Below are 7,939 nucleotides of genomic sequence, written 5' to 3' on the forward strand. Positions count from 1 at the left end.
AAGAGAAGATGCCACCCTGAGGTGGCTCGGCTTGGCCGATTGCCACCTAAGGGTGCCTCGGTTAGCCGAGCCACCCTGAGGGGGCAGTCGGCCACCGAGCCAGATCCGGGGTGGCTCGGCTTGGCCGAGCCACCCCGGGTTCGGCTCGGTTTATGCCGATCGCCCGGTGTGTTCCGTTTCGCCGTTTTTCCGGTTTTTCCGTTCTTTCAGTTCTTCGTTTGATTGTCGGCACTTGATTTGATAGCCCGGGCTTTATTTGGCAGTATTTCCGCATCGGTTTGTTGAGTACAAATCTATTTTGTCGGTTGACGAATCGTTGACTTTCGAACTGTTTGATTGCTTCCACAGCGAACGATGATGCCGTGTTTGTGTGCTTTATCGCCTCGTCGCTGAAACTATCCGTTGGATTTGTCGAACACCATCATGCTGACCATCGCTAATCGGACGCTATAGGTAATTTTTACTGACGCCTACACTAACATGGCAGTTATCTATTTTACATGAGATAAGCTAGTTATAGATGTGGTTAGTTTTTTATTTTCCAAAATTAACATGTCATTGTTTTCTTTAAGTATGGTATTTTCTTTTACAATGACATCCAATTTTGACACTAGCTCCTCATGATCGGATTCTAAATTATTATGCTTGCTTTTTAAATCAATAAAATCATTTTGTAATTTCATGTAGGCATACAATAATCTCTTAGATGCACAAGCGAGTTCATCACTAGATAAATCATTATCGGGTTCAGAACCGCATACCACACTAGGGCTATCGCCTAGTGGCCGTGTGCATGATGAAGCTCCAATATTACTTGAGGAAGAATCTGCCGGAATCCTTTAGATCTCCTTCAAGTTACCATGATGTGCTTCTATGAATATCCACAATGTGTAAGCACTATAAAAATGAGCAAGCTTGTTAGAAATAGAAGAATCAAGTGCATTAAGCATATATTCTAACACAATCTTGTTCATGGTAAAGAATCTTTTGTTATTTTTACTCCACTTGGATTTCTTCATAGTGGGTATAATATAAGCATTATCAATAACTCCACATAAATCAATATTTTAGATTGCACAAGTAGTTTAAATCTAGAAGCCTATTGTGCATAGAGAAAATTAATGAATTTAGGAGCAACATTTGATTCATAACCTAACAAAGGTGCACAATTAATGTCCATGATATATATATATATATATATATATATATATATATATATATATATATATATATAGTATTATATTTATGAGCAAGCAAGACAAATGCAATCAAAACAAGATTAGCATAAAAAGATAACTTGGATCTTTAACTCAATACGATTAGACCTTAAATCAAAGATCACCAAGCTCTAATACCAATTGTTAGACCCTAGAGGGGAGCTGATTAGGGTCTTATGCTAATCTAATTTGATTTTATGCTAATTAAAACTAATTAATAGGTTATCCTAACAAGTATAAAATACAACAAGATATGTGAGATAGGATAAGTGATATACATAAGGGTAAACAAAATAAACAAGATAGTGGATGATATAAATAAAAGCAATGGACAATGGGGACAAGAAATATAAACATAAGAGTAAGTGCGTCAAAGCAAACTCAAACACACGAAATGATCACAGAGTTCGGACCTTCCGTCCTATGTCTCCACTCCCCACTCCCGGGAAGAAATCCACTATCATAACCGGGTTTTTTACGCTCACCCGAATAACGTTTACACCGACACACTTGGTTTTCTAGTTCACCGAAAACTTTGCAACTCATACATTTGTAAATACACTACACACCCTCTAAGTGTTGGCCTAGCCCGTGTCCTCCTCCTCAAGAGCTCGGATATAACCTCTCCCTAGGTTCGTCAACCGACGCCACTCCTCTTGGATTCGACCCCGTCTCTCACCACACACTCATCTCTGTGTACAAGTGTATTACAAAGTGATCTACACAATAGGCTCACAATACAATTGATTTGTTCTCTAATATGGATGAGAACACAATATAATCTCACACTCAATTATTACAAATCTCACCAACCCAAATATACTATATATAAAAATACAATAAGCTCAAGTGGGTGTGTGTAAACATCTCACCAACCCAAATATACTATATATAAAAATACAATAAGCTCAAGTGGGTGTGTGTAAACAATGAGTAAAATAAAATCAACTAAACTCAAATGTAGCTCAAGTGGGTGTGTGTAAACAATGAGTAAAATAAAATCAACTAAACTCAAATGTAAATACTAGCTTAAAAGAAATGATAATCAACAAATAATTATAAATAAAAGCTAGAATTGAGTTTAGAAAAATTTCTTTAGATAACAAGAGAGAGAGATGGATTGAAGCTCAAATATCAATGAATTGATTTCCATTTCCTCTTATGGAATTCTTCATAAACCAAACCCTTAAACAAACTTAAAACCAAACTTAAACTCTTTTAAAACTTGTTTAAAACATTTCTTAGATTGTTATGAAAGATGAGAGCAAGGGGGTATTTATACCCACTTAAAACTTCAGCAAAAACCCCACTCAAAAGACACAAAAGCCCCCAGAAAAATAGCTCAGGAACTAGTCGTTACCAGCCAACGGTAACATCGACGGTCGAGCGCGAGCGCCTGAGGAGAGAGAAAAGTCTCTGGACATCAACCGGTCGACCGCCACGGTTGACCACGAGACTCTCTGGACTACATTCGGTCGATCGCCACGGTCGACCGCGAACCACCAAAACACAAATTGAGTCTCTAGACTCAAGGCGGGCGACCGTGGTGGTCGACCGCAAACTAATACATGAAAAACAGGTTTTGAAAGTTGTTTTCTGATTTTAAAATCCTGTTTAAAAATATTAAATAAATTCTAAAAAATATAAAACTTTAGGAAATGATTGTAGACATGATAATAAACATTCTAAAAAATTGGTTTTCAAAAAGGACCTTCCAAATAATAAATATCATTATTTTACAAAATAACCCAAAACATGAAAATGTAAACATATGAGTTTTAATATTTTAGCTTAACCACGTTTTGAAACATTACAAAATGATTATATAGACTTAATAAAAGATGTATATGATTGTTATTAAGTCAATAAACCAAGAAAATAATATTTTCATAAAATTTTATATTTTGCAAACATTTCAAAAGTAAATATGATTTCATTGAACTAAATAAAATTAATATTGATGAATACATATATATGCATGTAAGTATGAAACAAAAATATGTTTTCTAATTATATTCAATTGTTTCATATTAAAACTTGAAAACTATCAAACCAAAACATATATGTATATATATATAACTATATATATAAAAAACCAAAACGTGTATGTGTGTATATGATTGGGCTTAAAGTACTAACACACATAATATAACGTCTAAACTACATGTTACCCAAGCAATCTTAAGCTTCAATAAGCTTGACTTGGTATACTTTGCGGATGAAGCTTGAACTTGAATTTTTAACTTTGAATTGCGTAGGCTTCAACCACTATTCCGCCAACCTTCATTTGATATGATCGTGAATGCGTAATTCCATCCATCCTCCAACGTGTTGTTTGTCTACAATAAATAGATAAACACAAACACTAGACAAATAAAATTAGTGGTAAATTGTTTGTTAAATATCATTAAAACAAAAAGGCTAATAATCTCCTCCTTTTTGATGATGACAAACAATTTACAAAAAGGATATATGTATGAAAGAAAATGGATATACAAAGTATAATATATCATGCATATAAACAAGAAAGGCTATACTCATAATATGTCTCCCCCTTTGACAACATCAAAAAGAGAAAAACCATAAGGAATGAAGAGAGCGAAAGCTCCCCCTACAAATAAGCATGAGTGAGTATAAAACAAATATAGGGATTGCTCCCCCTATCATAATGCCTTAATGAATGTATGAAATGAAGGTTAAGGCAATCATATGTGAGCAAGCATAGATGAATATGCTAAATATCACTCACATACTAAAAGATAATGAGAACACATATGGATGTACCTTTGAAAAATGTGTCTCAAAACATAAACATAAAAATCATGTATAAAAATATATTTATGAAATCAAAAGAGAGAGGAACATGAGAATCATGCTAAAAGTTTTCAAATGAAAACAAATCAACCAAAAGAAATCATAAATCAAAGTTTATATCCAAAAATGATGTTTGATCAATAAAGATAATTTTCTTTGTAAAACTTGATCAAGCCATATAAAGAATACATTATAAAGTATATTTGAAATTTGAATCATCTATTGTGCTTATATAATGAATTCAAAAGAACAAATCAAAGCAAAATTTTCATAGTTTAAAAGAAACATATAAGAATCATGAACTATGGATTTTAAAAACTAAAAATCATCTTTACGAGTATAAAACCAAACCATCATTGATTTTCAAAAAATCAAGAGAGGCAACCATATCTGGCTCATATAAACATTTAAACACCCGATGAACAAGATTTGGGAATAAACACCCAGTAAACCCGGGGGTTATATAAACACAAACCTCTCATCAAAAGCAAAACTAATAATCATGAAAACAAAGGAATTGATCAATAAAAATTGTTTTTATATTCAAAAATTTTAAAGCATAATTTTCAAAACCAAGAAAAAAAAAGAAAAACACTAAAATTATTGGTTTAAAATCAAATTTGTTTTGGTACCCAAGTAATCTTGATACCAAAAAATTTTAATAACATGACCCCTATCATTTAAGCTCAAAGCCATTGGGTTATGAACCCATTTGGACGCACTTAGTGCACGAACACGGTCAAAACAAAAATTATATAAATGACCTTTCTGATTGTAATAAGTGCAATGAAAGAGGCCCATTTGATTTTGTTGACCAAGTAGCAGTGCACGGGAATCATTTACAAACATTGATGGTCTTTTAAATTCTTTTTGCAAATGAGAAACATTATCAAACAAAGATGGTATTTTTGGAACATTTTGTAAAATAGGAGCTTTTTGCATATCAAAACAAAATTTAACAAGATGTCCAAACCTATCATAAACATCATATATAAAAACATGTGGTCTACTAGAAACATTTGGCAAACTAGAATTCTTTTTTAAATTAAAGCAAAACTTTACCAAATGGCCAAAACGACCACAATAATCATATTTAAACAAATGAGCATACTTATGATGAACATGATGAGCATGTGCATGTGTATGTGATGAAGAAGCCTTATGAGATGCACAAGAAGCACTTATGATGAACATGATGAGCATGTGCATGTGTATGTGATGAAGAAGCCTTATGAGATGCACAAGAAGCATTGATATTAGCATTTTTAGATTATGAGATGCACAAGAAGCATTGATATTAGCATTTTTAGATTTTTGTGCATCATAGCAAAATTTAGCTAAATTCCCTTTTCGGCCATAAATGGAACATTTATAAATTTTGCTATACAAGTGTGCATAGTGTGTAGGTGATTTTGTAGTACTAAATTTAGCACACTTGTCCATAAGTTTCTTATGGTTATCAATGCATGTTTTCAAAGTAGGATTTAAAGATGAAATGCGTTTATTCACAAGATTCAAATCATCATTAGGCACATATGCATTTTTATTAGAAGTGAAACATAAATAGTCATTTATAAAAGAAGCAGTGTTATTTTTTATGTTCTCTACTTCTAACGTGACATTATCTTTTTCATGAGATAAGTTAGTTATAGATGTGGTTAATTTTTCATTTTCTAAAATTAACATGTCATTGTTTTCTTTAAGCATGATATTTTCTTTTACAATGACATCCAATTTTGACACTAGCTCCTCATGATCGGATTCTAAATTATCATGCTTGCTTTTTAAATCAATAAAATTATTTTATAATTTTTTGTAAGCATGCAATAATCTCTTAGATGCATAAGCGAGTTCATCACTAGATAAATCATTATCGGTTTCAGAACCGCATACCACACTAGGGCTATTGCCTAGTGGTTGTGTGCATGATGAAGCTCCAATATTACTTGAGGAAGAATTCGTTGGAATCCTTTGGATCTCCTCCAACTTACCATGATGTGCTTCTATGAATATCCACAATTTGTAAGCACTATCAAAATGAGCAAGCTTGTTAGAAATAGAAGAATCAAGTGCATTAAACATATATTCTAATACAATCTTGTTCATGGTAAAGAATCTTTTGTCATTTTTACTCCACTTGGATTTCTTCATAGTGGGTACAATATAAGCATTATCAATAACTCAAGCAAGTAAAAGAAATGCAATCAAAATAAGATTAGCACAAAAAGATAACTTTGATATTTAACTCAATACGATTAGACCTTAAATCAAAGAGCATCAAGCTCTGATACCAATTGTTAGACCTTAGAGGGTGGGTGATTAGGGTCTTATGCTAATCTAATCCGATTTTATGCTAAGTAAAACTAATTAACAGGTTATCCTAGCAAGTATAAAATACAACAAGATATGTGGGCTAGGATAAGTGATATATACAAGGGTAAACAAAATAAACAAGATAGTGGATGATATAAATAATGAGCAATGGACAATGGCGACAAGAAATATAAACATAAGAGTAAGTGCGCCAAAGCAAACTCAAACATACGAAATGATCACGAGTTCGGACCTTCCGTCTTACGTCTCCGATCCCCACTCCCGGGGAGAAATTCACTATCACAACCGGGTTTTTTACGCTCACCCGAATAACGTTTATACCGATACACTCGTTTTTCTAGTTTACCGAAAACTTTGCAACTCACATATTTGCAAATACACTACACACCCTCTAAGTGTTAGCCTAGCCTGTGTCCTCCTCCTTAAGTGCTCGGATACAACCTCTCCCTAGGTTTGTCAACCGACACCACTCCTCTTAGAGTCGTCTCCGTCTCTCACCACACACTCCTCTCGGTGTACAAGTGTATTATAAAGTGATCTACACAATAGGCTCGCAATGCAATTGATTTGTTCTCTAATATGGATGAGAACACAATATAAGCTCACACTCAATTGTTACAAATCTCACAAACCCAAATATACTATATATGAAAATACAATAAGCTCAAGTGGGTGTGTGTAAAAAATGAGTAAAATAAAATCAACTAAACTCAAATGTAAATACTAGCTTAATAGAAATAATAATCAACAAATAATTTTAAATAAAAGCTAGAATTGAGTTTAGGAAAACTTCTCTAGATGACAAGAGAGAGAGAGAGATGGATTGAAGCTCAAATATCAATGAATTGATCTCCACTTCCTCTTGTGAAATTCTTTATGAACCAAACCCTTAAACAAACTTAAAACCAAACTTAAACTCTTTTAAAACTTATTTAAAACATTTCTTGGATTGTTATGAAAGATGAGAGCAATGGGGTATTTATACCCACTCAAAACATCAGCAAAAACCCCACTGAAAAGACACAAAAGCCCCCAGAAAAATAGCTCAGGAACTAACCGTTACCAGCCAACGGTAACATTGGCGATCGACCGTGGCGGTCGACCGTGAGCGCCTGAGGAGAGAGAAAAATCTCTGGACATTAGCCAGTCGACCGCCACGGTCGACCACGAGACTCTCTAGACTATATCCGGTTGACCATCACGGTCAACCGCAAGCCACTAAAACACAAATTGAGTCTCTGGACTCAAGGCGGTCGACCGCAAACTGATACATGAAAAACAGGTTTTGAAAGTTGTTTTCTGATTTTAAAACCCTGTTTAAAAATATCAAATAAATTCTAAAAAATGTAAAACTTTGGAAAATAATTGTAGACATGATAATAAACATGCTATAAAAATTGATTTTCAAAAAGGACCTCCCAAATAAAAAATATCATCATTTTATAAAATAGCCCAAAACATAAAAATGTAAACATATGACTTTTGACATTTTAGCTTAACCATGTTTTGAAAAATTACAAAATGATTATATAGACTTAATAAAAGATTTATATGATTGTTATTAAGTCCATAAA

Source organism: Asparagus officinalis, chromosome 8 (assembly GCF_001876935.1).
Source record: "Asparagus officinalis chromosome 8, Aspof.V1, whole genome shotgun sequence".
In the NCBI taxonomy this organism is placed as follows: Eukaryota; Viridiplantae; Streptophyta; class Magnoliopsida; order Asparagales; family Asparagaceae; genus Asparagus; species Asparagus officinalis.